The sequence below is a fragment of the Pleurodeles waltl genome, chromosome 2_1, assembly GCF_031143425.1.
Source record: "Pleurodeles waltl isolate 20211129_DDA chromosome 2_1, aPleWal1.hap1.20221129, whole genome shotgun sequence".
Taxonomy (NCBI): domain Eukaryota; kingdom Metazoa; phylum Chordata; class Amphibia; order Caudata; family Salamandridae; genus Pleurodeles; species Pleurodeles waltl.
Window position 1 is genome coordinate 827,700,346 of NC_090438.1, and position 18,919 is coordinate 827,719,264.

General features: G+C 48.5%; 1 long non-coding RNA gene across 3 annotated transcripts in view; it reads right to left on the minus strand.

Moving 5' to 3' along the window:
* Positions 1-18,919, minus strand: part of LOC138259203 (uncharacterized) — a 208,446-nt gene that overhangs the window by 169,858 nt on the left and 19,669 nt on the right. The window contains exons 4-5 of one of the 3 annotated variants that reach the window (XR_011198671.1): positions 15,784-15,861; positions 15,064-15,442 (exon numbers count right to left, since the gene is read on the minus strand). This is a non-coding gene — a long non-coding RNA (uncharacterized lncRNA). Of the gene's footprint in view, positions 1-15,063; positions 15,443-15,783; positions 15,862-18,919 lie in introns of those variants that run through there. The other 2 variants (XR_011198670.1, XR_011198669.1) reach the window with 2 other exon arrangements.

The window sequence follows — 18,919 nt, forward strand, 5'->3', positions numbered from 1 at the left end:
CCTATATTTGGAAGGAAAAAATGTAGAGAAAGACAAGGGGCAATAGTACTTGTTTTGCTAATCTATGTTCCCCCAAGTCTCCCGATAAAAATGGTACCTCACTTGTGTGGGTAGGCCTAGCGCCCGCGACAGGATATGCCCCAAAACACAACGTGGACACATCACAGAAAACAGAGCTGTTTTTAGCAAAGTGACTACCTGTAGATTTTGGCCTCTAGCTCAGCCGCCACCTAGGGAAACCTACCAAACCTGTGCATTTCTGAAAACTAGAGACCTAGGGGAATCCAAGGAGGGGTGACTTGTGTGGCTCGGACCAGGTTCTGTTACCCAGAATCCTTTGCAAACCTCAAAATTTGGATAAAAAAACACATGTTCCTCACATTTCTGTGGCAGAAAGTTCTGGAATCTGAGAGGAGCCACAAATTTCCTTCCACCCAGCGTTCCCCCACGTCTCCCGATAAAAATGATACCTCACTTGTGTGGGTAGGCCTAGCACCCGCGACAGGATATGCCCCAAAACACAACGTGGACACATCACAGAAAACAGAGCTGTTTTTAGCAAAGTGACTACCTGTAGATTTTGGCCTCTAGCTCAGCCGCCACCTAGGGAAACCTACCAAACCTGTGCATTTCTGAAAACTAGAGACCTAGGGGAATCCAAGGAGGGGTGATTTGTGTGGCTCGGACCAGGTTCTGTTACCCAGAATCCTTTGCAAACCTCAAAATTTGGCTAAAAAAACACATGTTCCTCACATTTCTGTGGCAGAAAGTTCTGGAATCTGAGAGGAGCCACAAATTTCCTTCCACCCAGCGTTCCCCCACGTCTCCCGATAAAAATGATACCTCACTTGTGTGGGTAGGCCTAGCGCCCGCGACAGGATATGCCCCAAAACACAACGTGGACATATCACAGAAAACAGAGCTGTTTTTAGCAAAGTGACTACCTGTAGATTTTGGCCTCTAGCTCAGCCGGCACCTAGGGAAACCTACCAAACCTGTGCATTTCTGAAAACTAGAGACCTAGGGGAATCCAAGGAGGGGTGACTTGTGTGGCTCGGACCAGGTTCTGTTACCCAGAATCCTTTGCAAACCTCAAAATTTGGCTAAAAAAACACATGTTCCTCACATTTCTGTGGCAGAAAGTTCTGGAATCTGAGAGGAGCCACAAATTTCCTTCCACCCAGCGTTCCCCCACGTCTCCCGATAAAAATGATACCTCACTTGTGTGGGTAGGCCTAGCGCCCGCGACAGGATATGCCCCAAAACACAACGTGGACATATCACAGAAAACAGAGCTGTTTTTAGCAAAGTGACTACCTGTAGATTTTGGCCTCTAGCTCAGCCGGCACCTAGGGAAACCTACCAAACCTGTGCATTTCTGAAAACTAGAGACCTAGGGGAATCCAAGGAGGGGTGACTTGTGTGGCTCGGACCAGGTTCTGTTACCCAGAATCCTTTGCAAACCTAAAAATTTGGCTAAAAAAACACATGTTCCTCACATTTCTGTGGCAGAAAGTTCTGGAATCTGAGAGGAGCCACAAATTTCCTTCCACCCAGCGTTCCCCCACGTCTCCCGATAAAAATGATACCTCACTTGTGTGGGTAGGCCTAGCGCCCGCGACAGGATATGCCCCAAAACACAACGTGGACATATCACAGAAAACAGAGCTGTTTTTAGCAAAGTGACTACCTGTAGATTTTGGCCTCTAGCTCAGCCGGCACCTAGGGAAACCTACCAAACCTGTGCATTTCTGAAAACTAGAGACCTAGGGGAATCCAAGGAGGGGTGACTTGTGTGGCTCGGACCAGGTTCTGTTACCCAGAATCCTTTGCAAACCTCAAAATTTGGCTAAAAAAACACATGTTCCTCACATTTCTGTGGCAGAAAGTTCTGGAATCTGAGAGGAGCCACAAATTTCCTTCCACCCAGCGTTCCCCCACGTCTCCCGATAAAAATGATACCTCACTTGTGTGGGTAGGCCTAGCGCCCGCGACAGGATATGCCCCAAAACACAACGTGGACACATCACAGAAAACAGAGCTGTTTTTAGCAAAGTGACTACCTGTAGATTTTGGCCTCTAGCTCAGCCGCCACCTAGGGAAACCTACCAAACCTGTACATTTCTGAAAACTAGAGACCTAGGGGAATCCAAGGAGGGGTGACTTGCGGGGCTCGGACCAGGTTCTGTTACCCAGAATCCTTTGCAAACCTCAAAATGTGGCTAAAAAAACACATGTTCCTCACATTTCTGTGGCAGAAAGTTCTGGAATCTGAGAGGAGCCACAAATGTCCTTCCACCCAGCGTTCCCCCAAGTCTCCCGATAAAAATGATACCTCACTTGCGTGGGTAGGACTAGCGCCCACGAAAGGAAAGGGCCCAAAACACAACGTGGACACATCACATTTTTTTATAAAAAGCAGTGCCTACCTGTGGATTTTGGCCTGTAGCTCAGCCCGCACCTGGGGAAACCTAGCAAACCAGCGCATTTTTGAAAACTAGAAACCCAGGGGAATCCAAGATGGGGTGACTTGCGGGGCTCTGACCAGGTTATGTTACCCAGAATCCTTTGCAAACATCAAAATGTGGCCCAAAAAACACTTTTTCCTCTCATTTCGGTGACAGAAAGTTCTGGAATCTGAGAGGAGCCACAAATTTCCTTCCACCCAGCGTTCCCCTAAGTCTCTCGATAAAAATGGTGCCTCACTTCTGTGGGTAGGCCTAGCGCCCACGAAAGGAAATGGCCCAAAACACAACATGGACACAACATATTTTTTCACAGAAAACAGAGGTGTTTTTTGCAAGGTGCCTACCTGTGGAGTTTGGCCTGTAGCTCAGCCGGCCCCAGGGGGGGGGGGCAGAAATGGCCTAAAATAAATTTCTTCCCCCCAACCCCCACCCCCCCCCGGAGCGACCCTTGCCTACGGGGTCGCTCCCCCTGCGTGACATTGGCGCCAAAAAACAAATCCCAGGTGCCTAGTGGTTTCTGCCCCCTTGGGGGCAGATTGACCTAAAATCGGCCAATCTGCCCCCAAGGGGGGCAGAAGAACGAGTTACTTACCTTCGGTAACGACTTTTCTGGTGGATACATTAGCTACCTGTGGATTCCTCACCTCATGAATACTCCCATGGCGCCAGCATTCGACGGAAATCTTCTTACTAGTCTCTGCACGTCGACGAGGACGTCACTGTCGCCCACGCGACGCCGTCTGACGTCATACAGGCAATAAGAGGTCCTCGACGACGTGCGGACGTCAGTACCAATCATTTTTTACGTGCATGAGAACAACCAGGCAATGCAATGAAAGAGCAAGGCAACATCCATTATATTGTAAAAATACACCACATTGTATGAATAACTGTAAATCTTTTTATGTACATATATATATATATATAAAACTCTCTCTTTTAAAATATATATACACACACCAAGTATATACACAAAGATATATACATATATATATATAAATATATTATATATACATCTATTGCACCCTCAAAGACCAAGAGGAGCGCACTCAAGGATTACTTGGTAAGACCAGAAAGGCAACGGGGAGGCGGGTGGGACCGTGAGGAATCCACAGGTAGCTAATGTATCCACCAGAAAAGTCGTTACCGAAGGTAAGTAACTCGTTCTTCTGATGGATACAACTACCTGTGGATTCCTCACCTCATGAATAGAGTCCCAAAGCAGTACCACGCCCGGCGGTGGGTGCCTAAATGGTCAAACCAAGAAATCCTGCAGCACTGACCGTGCAAAATGGCCGTCCCTTCTAACCTCAGAATCCAAACAGTAATGTTTTGCAAAAGTGTGAAGGGACGACCAAGTTGCGGCCTTGCAGATGTCGACCACAGGAACACCTCTGGCCAAGGCCGAAGTGGCCGACTTAGCTCTGGTGGAATGAGCTCTAATGCCCTCAGGAGGATCCTTCTTTGCCAAAGAGTAACAGATTTTAATGCAAAGAACAACCCACCTGGATAGTGTTCTCTTGTGGAGTGCCTTTCCTCTCCTCTTGCCCACGTATCCAATAAACAGCTGATCCTCCAGCCTGAAATCCTTTGTTCTATCGATAAAGAAGCTCAACGCTCTCTTTGGGTCTAGACGGTGCAGTCTTTCTTCCTCTTTGGAAGGATGAGGCGGAGGATAGAACGTGGACAAAGTAATTGCCTGAGCCAAATGGAATGGTGAAACAACCTTCGGGAGGAAAGCAGCCTTGGTCCTCAACACCACCTTATCCCCATAAAAAGTTGTATAAGGGGGTTTTACTGATAAGGCCTGCAACTCACTCACTCTCCTTGCTGATGTTATGGCTATCAGGAAGACTGTTTTTAAAACCAAATACCTCAAGGGGCAAGAATGCATAGGTTCAAAAGGGGACCCCATAAGGAAAGTCAGGACTAAGGACAAATCCCATTGCGGCATAACGAATGGCTTTGGAGGATATTGATTTAGAAGACCTTTCAAGAATCTGATAACAATAGGGGATTTAAATAAAGATGGTTGGTCTGGAAGACATAAGAAGGCTGACAAGGCCGATAAATAACCTTTAATGGTAGCCACTGCACAACCTTTCTGCGCCAGAGATAGAGCAAAAGACAAAACGTCCGATAGATGAGCATGCAAAGGATCAATCTGCCTCTCTCCACACCACGCAACAAATTTAGACCACCTATTAGCGTAGATAGATTTAGTGGAGTGTCGCCTGGCCGCTAATATAACATCCACTACCTCAGGCGGGAGAGAGAAGGAACTCAGGTTGCCCGTTCAATCTCCAGGCATGTAGGTGCAGACTCTGGAGGTTGGGGTGTAGAACCTGCCCCTGCGACTGCGAGAGGAGGTCTGCCCTGAAAGGGAGACGGAGCGGCGGGCACATTGAGAGTTGGAGAAGGTCGGAGTACCACACCCTCCTTGGCCAATCCGGAGCTATTAAGATTACTAGAGCCCGGTCTTGGCGAATCTTCCTCAATACTCGAGGAATCAAGGGTATGGGAGGAAACGCGTAAAGCAACTGGCCGCACCAGGTCATTTGAAACGCGTCCCCCAACGCTTCCTGCATCGGATACTGAAGGCTGCAGAACAACGGACAATGCGCGTTCTCTCTCGAGTGGCGAACAGATCTACCCGAGGAAACCCCCACCACTGGAAGATTAAACGGACTTGATCTGGATGGAGACGCCACTCGTGGTCTGCCGAGAAGTGGCGACTGAGACTGTCCGCACGCACGTTCAAAACTCCGGCCAGATAGTTTGCTATCAAGCAAATCCGATGGTCCTTTGCCCAGGACCATAGTCGAAGAGCTTCTCTGCAGAGAAGGTACGACCCCACTCCTCCCTGCTTGTTTATGTACCACATCGTGGTAGTATTGTCCGTTAGGACCTGTACCGACTGACCACGAAGGGAAGGGAGGAAGGCCTTGAGAGCCAGACGTACAGCCCGTAATTCTAACAGATTGATGTGAAAAATCTGTTCCTCTGGAGACCAAAGACCTTTGATCTCCAGATCCCCCAGATGAGCTCCCCACCCTAGAGTGGAAGCATCCGTTATGACTGTGGCCATTGGTGGCGACTGCTGGAACGGCTTTCCTTGCGAAAGATTGTTGCTTACAATCCACCACTTCAAATCCACAGCAGCATCTCTGGAGATCTTGACAGTACCCTCTAGATCCCCTCTGTGTTGAGACCACTGCCTTCGGAGGCACCACTGAAGAGCCCTCATGTGCCAGCGAGCATGCGTGACCAACAGAATGCAGGAGGCAAAAAGACCGAGCAGACGAAGGACCTTGAGGACTAGAACTACCGCTCCATTTCGAAACATTGGAACCAAATCCTGAATATCTTGAATCCGCTGAGGCGGAGGAAAGGCCCGACCCAATGTTGTATCCAGTACTGCCCCTATGAACAGGAGGCGCTGAGAGGGCTCTAGGTGAGATTTGGGCTCGTTCACCGAAAAACCCAGGTCGAACAACAACTGGGTTGTTGACTGCAGATGACGCAACACAAGCTCCGGGGACTTGGCTTTGATCAACCAGTCGTCCAAGTAAGGGAATACTGCTATCCCCTTCCTTCTGAGCTCTGCCGCAACCACCGACATCACCTTCATGAAGACTCGAGGTGCTGAAGTAAGACCAAACGGAAGGACCGCAAACTGATAGTGTTGCGATCCCACCACAAACCGGAGATACTTCCTGTGTGACTTGAGTATCGGGATATGAAAGTAAGCATCCTGCAAGTCGACAGACACCATCCAGTCTTCCATGTTCAACGCCAAAAGCACCTGTGCTAGGGTCAGCATCTTGAACTTTTCCTGCTTGAGGAACCAATTCAAGATCCTCAGGTCCAGAATTGGTCTCAAACGACCATCCTTCTTGGGAATCAGGAAATACCTTGAGTAAACTCCTTGACCCCTTTCCTGCTCCGGGACCAACTCCACCGCGCCCTTTAAAAGGAGGACTTCTACCTCCTGTTCTAGCAACAGGAGGTGTTCTTATGAACAATACGAAGGGCGGGGCGGGATGAGGGGCGGAAACTCCCGAAAAGGAAGGGTGTAGCCTTTTCCCACCACACTGAGAACCCAATTGTCCGACGTAACAGTCTCCCATTTGGTGAGAAAATGCTGTAATCTTCCCCCTACAGGAGAGGCGTGAGTTGGAAATGGTGGAAGCCTAAGGCTGCTTCCCCTGCTGCACCCCGCCAGAGGATGAGGAAGAGGCAGAGTGCTGCTGAGAGGCTCCTCTGGTGCGGACCCTACCTCTCCCCCTAAAAGATCTATAGGGATGGGAAGAGGCAGGTTGCTGATATCTTCCCCGAAAGGAAGAGGAGGAAGAGCCACGCCCAAATCCACGAAACCTCCTGAAAAATCTGGAAGAGGCCGTGGAAGAAGGAGCTTGGAGCCCTAACGACTTAGCCGTGGCCCTGCTTTCCTTAAAACGTTCCAAGGCCGAATCAGCCTTAGCCCCAAACAGTTTGTCCCCATCAAACGGGAGATCCAACAATGTGGACTGTACACCTGCCGAAAAGCCCGAGTTACGGAGCCAGGCCTGTCTCCTTGCCACCACAGTTGTGCCCATTGCTCTGGCTACCGAGTCGGTGGTATCCAGTCCCGTCTGGATAATTTGGGTCGCAGCAGCCTGGGCATTTGAGACAAGATCCAAAAGACCCTGGGGAAGCTCTGTAAACGAAGAGGAGATGTCATCCATCAGAGCATGAATATACCTCCCCAGGATACAGGTTGCATTGGTGGCTTTTAAAGCCAGACTGCAGGACGAAAAAATCTTCTTCGACTGCGCCTCTAGCTTCTTTGAATCTCTGTCCCCAGGCACTGTCGGAAAAGAACCAGGCGCTGACTTGGACGAACAGGAGGCCTGCACCACCAAGCTCTCCGGCGTAGGGTGCCTGGACAGAAAACCAGGGTCAGTTGGAGCCGCCCGATACCTCCTGGCCGCGGCTCTGTGAACTGCTGGGGAAGATGCCGGCCTCTTCCACACCTCTAAAACCGGATCCAGCAGAGCGTCATTAAAAGGTAACAGAGGCTCCGCCGCGGCTGAGGCCGGATGTAACACCTCTGTCAAAAGGTTTTGTTTCGCCTCCACCACCGGCAAAGGCAGGTCCAAAAAACTAGCTGCCTTCCGTACCACTGCATGAAAGGAAGCAGCCTCCTCAGTATATTCCCCCGGGGACGAAAGGTCCCACTCAGGGGAAGTGTCCAGCCCACTGGCCGACTCCAGTCCACGCAGCCCATCACCCGAGTCCTCTAGCTCTCCTTCCTCTAGGGCTCGTTGGTACTCCTGCTCTTCTAGTACCCGGAGAGCACGTCTCCTTGAATGCAGTCGTTGCTCAATCCGCGGAGTCGACAATGCCTCCGCCGAAGTCGGAGATCGGCGCCGATCTTCCGAAGCCACCGACGCCGCATCCGGCGCCACAGGTAACTTCGGCGCCGACTGAAGAGCAGTTGAAACGGATGGACCCACCGGAGTCACAGGCCGAAATCTCGACGTCGACGGGATGGAAATCCCTGGGGCCAATCCTTCCGAAGCCACCGGAGCGGCCACCGGCGCCGACACTGGCGCCGAGCCCACGTTCCCAAACGGGAGAAAGGGCATAAAGGGTGCCGGCCGAAGAGGCGCAGGATCACCCAAAGAAAAGGCCAAAGGCCCAGCCGGAGCACCCCCTGGAGCCATCTGTTGGAAGATGGCATACATCGCATTCAAGAATGCGGAACTATCGGCTCCAGGGGTGGGAAAAGCCGGATACTGGGGTGCCTGTCTCGGAGGCGACCCCGACGCCGGCCTCGGCGTCTGCGCCGGAGAAAACACTTGAGGCTCCAATACCTCAATCACCGACGCCTGTCCAGGTGAAGTTGGAGACGCCGGAGAAGGCAACGGCGTCGAAGGATGCGGCGTAACCGTGGGGCTGACCTCCCATGTTCTTCGGCGCCGATCCGGAGACCTGGAACGAGCCTCCCTTGAATGACGCCGAGATTCTCTACGGCGCCGGGAGTCTCGATGACGCCGATGTCTTGGAGAAGACTTCTTGTGATGCTTCTCCTTTGACTTGGCCATAAACAGCTTCGCCTCACGTTCTTTAAGAGCCTTTGGATTCATGTGCTGACATGAATCACAAGTCGAGACGTCGTGGTCGGAGCTCAAACACCAAAGGCAATCGGAATGAGGATCCGTCACCGACATCTTGCCTCCACACTCACGACAAGGCTTAAATCCAGACTTTCTCTGCGACATTATTTCCACAGCGAAAGACTACGCAGCAAGATATACACTGTAACCGCAAGAGTAACAGTCGCTCCCTCGAAGATAACCGTTTCGAATGCACGGAAAAAAGGGAACTGACGTCCGCACGTCGTCGAGGACCTCTTATTGCCTGTATGACGTCAGACGGCGTCGCGTGGGCGACAGTGACGTCCTCGTCGACGTGCAGAGACTAGTAAGAAGATTTCCGTCGAATGCTGGCGCCATGGGAGTATTCATGAGGTGAGGAATCCACAGGTAGTTGTATCCATCAGAAATGGCCTAAATACAATTTGCCCCCCAGGGGAGCGACCCTTGCCTGATGGGTCGCTCCCCATCTCGAAAAAAACAAACAAACAAAAAAAAAAACACAACAAAAAAATTTGCCCTGGGGCCCTGAGGGTTCTGCCCCCCCCCCCTGGGGGCAGTTCAGCCTAATAATAGGCCGATCTGCCCCCAGGGGGGGCAGAAATGGCCTAAAATAAATTTGCCCCCCCAGCCCCCACCCCTTCCCTGGAGCGACCCTTGCCTACGGGGTCGCTCCCCCTGCGTGACATTGGCGCCAAAAAACAAATCCCAGGTGCCTAGTGGTTTCTGCCCCCTTGGGGGCAGATTGACCTAAAATCGGCCAATCTGCCCCCAAGGGGGGCAGAAATGGCCTAAATACAAGTTGCCCCCCAGGGGAGCGACCCTTGCCTGATGGGTCGCTCCCCATCTCGAAAAAAACAAACAAACAAAAAAAAAACACAAAAAAAATAATTGCCCTGGTGCCCTGAGGGTTCTGCCCCCCTCTGGGGGCAGTTCGGCCTGCTAATAGGCCGATCTGCCCCTAGGGAGGGCAGAAATGGCCTAAAATAAATTTGACCCCCCAACCCCCCCCCCGGGAGCGACCCTTGCCTACGGGGTCGCTCCCCCTGCGTGACATTGGCGCCAAAAAAAAAATCCCAGGTGCCTAGTGGTTTCTACCCCCTTGGGGGCAGATTGACCTAAAATCGGCCAATCTGCCCCCAAGGGGGGCAGAAATGGCCTAAATACAATTTGCCCCCCAGGGGAGCGACCCTTTCCTGATGGGTCGCTCCCCATCTCAAAAAAAAAAAAAAAACAAATAAAAAACACACAAAAAAAATGTGCCCTGGTGCCTAGAGGGTTCTGCCCCCCCCTGGGGGCAGTTTGGCCTAATAATAGGCCGATCTGCCCCCGGGGGGGCAGAAATGGCCTAAAATAAATTTGAACCCCCAACCCCCACCCGGGAGCGACCCTTGCCTACGGGGTCGCTCCCCCTGCGTGACATTGGCGACAAAAAACAAATCCCAGGTGCCTAGTGGTTTCTGCCCCCTTGGGGGCAGATTGACCTAAAATCGGCCAATCTGCCCCCAAGGGGGGCAGAAATGGCCTAAATACAAGTTGCCCCCCAGGGGAGCGACCCTTGCCTGATGGGTCGCTCCCCATCGAGAAAAAAAAAAAAAACACAAAAAAAACACACAAAAAAAAAATTGCCCTGGTGCCCTGAGGGTTCTGCCCCCCTCTGGGAGCAGTTCGGCCTGATAATAGGCCGATCTGCCCCTAGGGGGGGCAGAAATGGCCTAAAATAAATTTGACCCCCCCAACCCCCACCGCCCCCCCCCCGGGAGCGACCCTTGCCTACGGGGTCGCTCCCCCTGCGTGACATTGGCGCCAAAAAACAAATCCCAGGTGCCTAGTGGTTTCTGCCCCCTTGGGGGCAGATTGACCTAAAATCGGCCAATCTGCCCCTAAGGGGGGCAGAAATGGCCTAAATACAAGTTGCCCCCCAGGGGAGCGACCCTTGCCTGATGGGTCGCTCCCCATCTCGAAAAAAACAAACAAACAAAAAAAAAACACAAAAAAAATAATTGCCCTGGTGCCCTGAGGGTTCTGCCCCCCTCTGGGGGCAGTTCGGCCTGATAATAGGCCGATCTGCCCCTAGGGAGGGCAGAAATGGCCTAAAATAAACTTGACCCCCCAACCCCCATCCCCCCCCCCCCCCCGGGAGCGACCCTTGCCTACGGGGTCGCTCCCCCTGCGTGACATTGGCGCCAAAAAACAAATCCCAGGTGCCTAGTGGTTTCTACCCCCTTGGGGGCAGATTGACCTAAAATCAGCCAATCTGCCCCCAAGGGGGGCAGAAATGGCCTAAATACAATTTGCCCCCCAGGGGAGCGACCCTTTCCTGATGGGTCGCTCCCCATCTCGAAAAAAAAAAAAAAAACAAATAAAAAACACACAAAAAAAATGTGCCCTGGTGCCTAGAGGGTTCTGCCCCCCCCTGGGGGCAGTTTGGCCTAATAATAGGCCGATCTGCCCCCGGGGGGGCAGAAATGGCCTAAAATAAATTTGAACCCCCAACCCCCACCCGGGAGCGACCCTTGCCTACGGGGTCGCTCCCCCTGCGTGACATTGGCGACAAAAAACAAATCCCAGGTGCCTAGTGGTTTCTGCCCCCTTGGGGGCAGATTGACCTAAAATCGGCCAATCTGCCCCCAAGGGGGGCAGAAATGGCCTAAATACAAGTTGCCCCCCAGGGGTGCGACCCTTGCCTGATGGGTCGCTCCCCATCGAGAAAAAAAAAAAAACACAAAAAAAACACACAAAAAAAAAATTGCCCTGGTGCCCTGAGGGTTCTGCCCCCCTCTGGGAGCAGTTCGGCCTGATAATAGGCCGATCTGCCCCTAGGGGGGGCAGAAATGGCCTAAAATAAATTTGACCCCCCCAACCCCCACCCCCCCCCCGGGAGCGACCCTTGCCTACGGGGTCGCTCCCCCTGCGTGACATTGGTGCCAAAAAACAAATCCCCGGTGCCTAGTGGTTTCTGCCCCATTGGGGGCAGATTGACCTAAAATCGACCAATCTGCCCCCAGGGGGGCAGAAATGGTGTAAATACAATTTGCCCCCCCCCAGGGGAGCGACCCTTGCCTGATGGGTCGCTCCCCATCTCTAAAAAAACAAACAAACAAAAAAAAAACACAAAAAAAAAACTTGCCCTGGCGCCTATAGGTTTCTGCCCCCCCGGGGGCAGATCGGCCTAATAATAGGCCGATCTGCCCCCAGGGGGGGCAGAAATGGCCTAAAATAAATTGCCCTCCCCCCCAGGGAGCGACCCTTGCCTAAGGGGTCGCTCCCTTTGTGTGAAATTCACGCAAAGAAAAAACTCCCTGGTGTCTAGTGGTTTCTACCCCCCTTGGGGGCAGATTGGCCTCATTAAAATAGGCCAATCTGCCCCCAAGGGGGGCAGAAATGGCCAAAATATAATTTTACCCCAAGGGGAGCGACCCTTGCCTAAGGGGTCGCTCCCCACCCAAAAAAATAAAATAACACATAAAAAAAAAAAAAAAAAAAATGGTCCCTGGTGCCCTAGAGGTTTCTGCCCCCAGGGGGGGCAGAAAAGGCCTTCCAGAAAAAATGCCCCCCATGGGAGCGACCCTTGCCCAAGGGGTCGCTCCCTTTTGTCAATATCATTAAAAAAAAAAAAATCCCTGGTGTCTAGTGGGGTTTCAAAAGCCGGATTGCAAGCAATCCGGCTTTTGAAACCCTCGGAGGGACTTCAAAGGGAAGGAAATACTTTTCCTTCCCTTTGAAGCCCCTCCGGGCCTCCCCGGTGATTGAAAGAGAAATGCTTTTGCATTTCTTTTTCAATCGCGCTGGAAGCAGAGCTTCCAGCGCGACGAGGGAGGCCCCTGTGACACATCAGCGCGCGCACGCGCGCTGACGTCACAGGGGGGGGTGGGGGGGGGCGGGGGTGGAAGGGGAAGGTCTTCCCCTTCCATCCCCGCCTTGGGGGGGAAGGGGGGGTGCACGGGGGCGCGCTAGCGCGCCCCCAAGGTCCCCTGTGCCATGGACGAGATGATCTCGTCCAAGGCACAGGGGAACTGTAGCCTTGGACGAGATCATCTCGTCCAAGGCACCCAAGAGGTTAAAGCTGCTCACATACCGGGGGTATACAACGAGATTGCAGATTCCCTGTCTCGTTCACAGTGGCAACATTTTGGCAGCCTGGCACCAGGAGCAGAGCGGAACAAGACTGTGGTCCTGGCAGACATTTGGGAGTAGGGGGCATGATGATCACAGGGCTGGTGGAGATGTCCTTAGCGGAATCCACGCGGTAGAGTTACCAGCTGGCATGGTTGCATTTTCAATCCTTTGAGCTGTTTTCAGGAAATTTTTGGTTGAAGAATGTTAAGGAGTTAGAATTGCATGCCTTGCGTTTTGTGCTGTTCATGATACAGAAAGATCTGTCGCCTGCTACCATTGGTGGTAAATTGGCAGGGGTTTCCTTTTACGGGAAGTTGTTTTTTGGTCAGGATCCAGCTAGGGATGGTTTGTTGGGAAAAATGATAAAAGGCTGGGGAAGGGTCAGATCAGTTTCAGGTAGGGCGCCTAGAGAGCCTATTGGTTTTGACCTGCTGCTGGAGTTGTTGCATGTTCTGCCAGTGTGTTGCACGGATGATTATGAGTTGGCGCTTTTCCATTTATGCATGGTGTGGATGTTCTTTGGTGTCTTTCGTGTGTCTGAATTGTTGGGGGTAAAGAGAGAGGTAGGAGTGCAGGTCAGGGAGGTTTGCTTGCAAGATGATCGTTTGGGTATTTGGCTCAGACGATCTAAGACTGACCAGCTAGGGAGAGGGAAATGGGTGTGGTTGGAGAAAGGTGGCAACGTATTGGCTTGTCCGGTGCTTGAGTGGTTGAGTTTCCAAGGCATGAGGGTTTCTTCCAGAAAGTCAGGAGTGTTTGTACACAAGTCTGGTGCCAAGCTCACAAGATTTCAGATACTACAGGTTTTGAGGATGGCTTTAGGGCAAACAGGCCGCCAAGCTATGGATTTTGGCACACATTTGTTCCGGATTAGAGCAGCAACTGTCGCAGCACATTTGGGTTGGGGCTGGGTAAAGATCAGGGCGATAGGTCGTTGGAAGTCGAGATGCTGTGAGCGTTATGTGAGGCCTTGAAGGTTTGGTTGATTTTGTACCGGTTTCGATTAGGGACATCGGTGTGGTTTGGTAGGTTGGGATCCATTTTGAAACCATTCATTACAGCTCTTTTTTCTTTACAGGAGGTGTGTCCAGTCCATCGAATGACAAGATGGTCACATGGCCAGTCGGCCATTCCTTTATCCATTAGGCAGCAAAATTCACAGAAAAACAAATTTATGGTCGGGTTTTGGGACTTCCCAGTAACCAGCATGCAGTTTTATGGTGGGGCAAAAGCGGCATGAGGTGGGGAAATCTGCTTCCTTTCAAAACGTCTAGCTTGCCGAACTGGGGGTTGTCCTGATTTGTTAATTATTCATTTGGGCGTAAATTATCTGGTGAAATTGTCGGGACTCACACTACTGCAACACATGCAGAGAGACTTGGAACTCCTCAAGCAGAGGTTGCATGGCACCTGTTTGGTATGGACTGAGTTTGTACCTCGTCGAGTGTGGAGAGGGGCAGTCAAACATGGAGCCATGGAGCGGGCTCGCAGGAAGCTTAATAAAGCTATGAGGGTTTTCTGTTGGGCACATGGGATAAAAATCTTAAAGCATGAGGACATAACGGAACAGTATGAGGCATTTTTCAGGGCGGATGGGGTGCATTTGTCGACACTAGGGAATGCTTACTATTTGATGGATTCGAGGTTGTTGGTTGGGGACTTGTGGGGTGAAAAGATGTGGGTCAGAGAGCAGGAGTACAGCAGTTACGTTGCAGTAGTGTGTTTTTGGTGTGGCAGCAAAACTCCAAATGGGTTTGTGCTGGTTGGCAGTAGATGGGGGAGAGTGGTGAGTCAGATGCGGACTTGGCCACCCTTCCAGGGAATAAACAAGCAGGTGAAGGATCTGAGTGTGGGGTACGCACAAACCAAGTAGGGCATGAAAGGAAAAGGTGAGTGTGTAGGGGAATGGAAGCGAAAATGCGGGTTTTGAGTGAAAGGATGAGCGAGGAAATGTTAAAGGGTGGGCTTTACTAAAGTTGTGGTTTTAAATTGAAATTTAAGGTTATGCTTTATTGTTGCCATCCTGTCATTAAGTGGGGGTGTATTCTTCAGGGAGAATTGGCGCACCAAGTGTCGTGTAATGTGTTTGTTGCGAACCAACTATCTGCAACGGTGCACCGCAGTGGGGAATACACCCAAAAACCCGAACAATAAATGGACTAGTCTATTAATTAAGACAAATTCTAAGCTGTGGCACTCGTTGAACTCATCTAAATTAGCAGTACTGTTACTCACAATCTCCTATAGTTTCAGATGCTGCATAACCATGCAATGTAATCAGACTAGAGAAAGGTACACACCCAAATATTCACACTTGATATCATAATTGACCCAAATGTTCATTCATTAGCTTCTGCAATAAAATCTGTGAGATTTAAACAAAATATTTTTTTTTCAATATTCTTCAATACATTTAAATCAAAGCAGAGTTCCTCTCCCAAATTTCATTGGTCATCATTACTCATTATCATCCTCCTCCGTCCACACCATAAAATTCACAGTCAAAAATGAAATAAATTCGATTCAAATAGTAGTCCTCTATTAGTCTGTTTGTATCAATAAGTTATCCAGTATTAATCCATCACTTCCATGTGAAAAAGGTTAGTTCGTTTTCCATCCTTGTTCGTAGAGATGTCACAGCCAACACGTGTTTCGTCAGTTGACTTCCTCAGGGCTGAGACTCTATTGTTGCCATGTAATTAAACCTCCCACGCTCTAAATACAAAACAGCAGTAGTCACCATGGACCGGCCAATCAGTTGCGATATTAATTACTACATCTCCCAATTCTGAGAGAATGGACACCCCACTCCACCACTTTTAGTTACTGTGCTCAATTATGAGTGCCAAAATGTTAGTGTGTACATGCACCCGACGTGAGTATATAGAGAGAGCAAATCACGTGCCAACCATAATGTTGCCATAATCGCACCAATGAAGGTCTTCACAAATACTTTCATGCAAGCGTTAGCAAATTGAAAACCACATACTTTACTGCCATACCTAGTGCGTGAAATCAAACAGGCTTCCTGCCCCCACACAACTTTTTGTAGTTACCTCAAGAACACAATAACTCAAGTCATCGGAATTTCCTCCACTGATATGATCATCGATATGTCAATATTGGACTCACAGCTTCCAAACCCCAAAAAAATTTTTGTGTAATTAATACTAATTCCCTGCAACAGAGAAATGACCAAGAAGAAACTTAATTACATTATCTATTCTTATCTTCAATTAAAATCGTTGGGATAATTTAAATCTATTTCAAGTATACTGACTCCCCGTAAAACTAAGCTATTAAATCCTACCTTATTTGTCAAAATCGCCGCTTCATCAACACTCCAGAGTACAGAGTTCCACAGCAAAACAACTCTGAAACGGGTGCGAGTACGCTAAATGCGCCGCACCCGTGTTTCCCCAAGTTATACTCTCGAGGCAACAGCATAAAAAGAGGACTAACATTCCCGTCCTCAAAGCCAACATGAAAATCAAAGAAGGGCTCCATTTCTGCCCATCACCCTGTTATAGTAATACTTTAAACCACTGAGACGAAAACGAGCAATAACAATAAAATACAAATAAGACATAGCGCTGTAGCGCAAACGGTTGTATCAGTTCAATGTTATTTATCAATTAAATGCCTTATGTTTACACTACAAAAATACTCCGTTTCAACATCCCTACTCGAAAGTCCCTACGCCTAGAGTATGTCAGTAGTGTGTTTTTCTTTCCATTAATATATAATTATCTCTCGACGTGTTCATGCACTTTCTAGTGAATCCCATATATTTAATAAAGAGAAAATATTCGAACCATGCATATGGCCAACTCTACAAGAACAGTGTAAGCATACAGATCAAAGGTGAATAACAAAAGCTATAGACACACTGTGTTATTAGATATTAGTCAAAATCTTCCCTTCCAGACTATAGATTATACTTTAGAATATTAAAGAAATGAAACCCAAGCTTATTTACTTCTGATTTTTCGAACAGTAAAGAAAAAAACATGTTTCTTATACCCCACTACTGCATTCAACACATCTTTTTTTTACCTCTGGCCCTTATCACATTATACATAAAGACAAATATTACCGTTCTTACACAGTATAAAGGAACAGACAGGAGTTGTCACAATATATAACACGACTCATTACAAACATATCCTGAAATCACACGTTTTAACCCATCCTTATAACTGTATAAGTAACACTACCAATCACAGTAATTAATATTGCATGATACATATATTGTCACTTCCTTATAAGAAATATTCTAATTCCCTATCTGTATTCAGTCCCTCTTCCACAGCTCTAAGGCACATTATCCAAATAACCTCTTTTCTTCATAAGGTTAACTCCCTATTCCCCCCTCTAGGGTCCTTCGGTATATGTTCACATCCAAAAAACTCAAAACTGTTTCTAGTCTGCTGTGATTCACAACACATCATGTGTGCCACCAGAGGGTATCTGACATCCTGTTGTGAGAATGCTCTTGCATGCTCCCCTATTCTTACTTTAAGGGGTCGAATCGTACTCCCAACTTATAGTCGTTTGCATTTGCACATGATAATGTAAACTACATACAACGTATTACAATTAATGTATGATCTTATTGGGAATGTCTCACCCAATTTATTGGCAAATTATTTTTTCCCATGGCATGCCAATTTGCATAGTCCCAATTACCACATCTAAAGAAACCTATTCTTTAGGCTGATAACCAATTCATTTTAGGGAAAGTCTTCGGGAAACTGGGTCTGAGAATATCTTTTAGTTATCTCCCTCTACGAAAAGTCAATGTTGCCGTCTGAGTCACAAATTCCCTCAGTACTTCATCCTGACATAATACATGCCAGTGTTTCGTCACATATTTCTGCAATATCCAGGCCTTATCTGTGAAATCAGTAATTAATCTCAGTTTTTCTCCTTTTCCATCCTGTTAGTTTTGGCTAGTGTGTCTAAGTTTTAGTGTAGCATGCCTCGGTAAACGTCTTACTTTATCCTGTGCTTTCTTAATTATATGTTGTCCATATCCTCTCCTTACAAAACGTTTGCCTATTTCTTCAATACATTCTTCAAATTCCGTGTCTCTACTACAATTCCTACGTGCCCTAATCATCTCTCCATAGGGGATTGGCTCCACTTGTTATTTAGGATGGGAACTACCTGCATGTAACACCATGTTGCAAGCTGTCAGTTTGCGAAATAGTTTACTTTGTATACGACCATTGTCAGTAAATAGCTCCACATCCAAAAATTCTATCCTTGTCGCACTAAACTGATGAGTAAACGTAACATTCATGTTATTAGAATTCAGATATTCGATTAATTCCATCAACTGATTGACACTGCCTGTCCAAATCATTATGAAGTCGTCTATGTAGCGACCCCAATATAAGATGAACGTTTGCCAATGTGCTGCACCCGAGCCCCAGACCCACCTCTCCTCAAACAGACCCATAAATAGGCCCGCGTAAGAAGGGGAGAACCTGGAGCCCATGGTTACACCTTGTTTTTGTCTAAAACAATCCTGTTTAAAAAGAAAATAATTGTTATGCAGAATCAAAGCGATCATGTCTAACAGCATCCTTGTATGTAGCCATTCATTGGCAGGTTTCTTATTTAGAAACCACTCTACTGCTTCCAATCCCACATTGTGTTGTATACAGGTATACAAAGATACCACATCTAAGGTAACCAATAACATACAGGGAGTGCAGAATTATTAGGCAAATTAGTATTTTGACCACATCATCCTCTTTATGCATGTTGTCTTACTCCAAGCTGTATAGGCTCGAAAGCCTACTACCAATTTAGCATATTAGGTGATGTGCATCTCTGTAATGAGAAGGGGTGTGGTCTAATGACATCAACACCCTATATCAGGTGTGCATAATTATTAGGCAACTTAACAAAAAACAAATATATACCCATTTCAATTATTTATTATTACCAGTGAAACCAATATAACATCTCAACATTCACAAATATACATTTCTGACATTCAAAAACAAAACAAAAACAAATCAGTGACCAATATAGCCACCTTTCTTTGCAAGGACACTCAAAAGCCTGCCATCCATGGATTCTGTCAGTGTTTTGATCTGTTCACCATCAACATTGCGTGCAGCAGCAACCACAGCCTCCCAGACACTGTTCAGAGAGGTGTACTGTTTTCCCTCCTTGTAA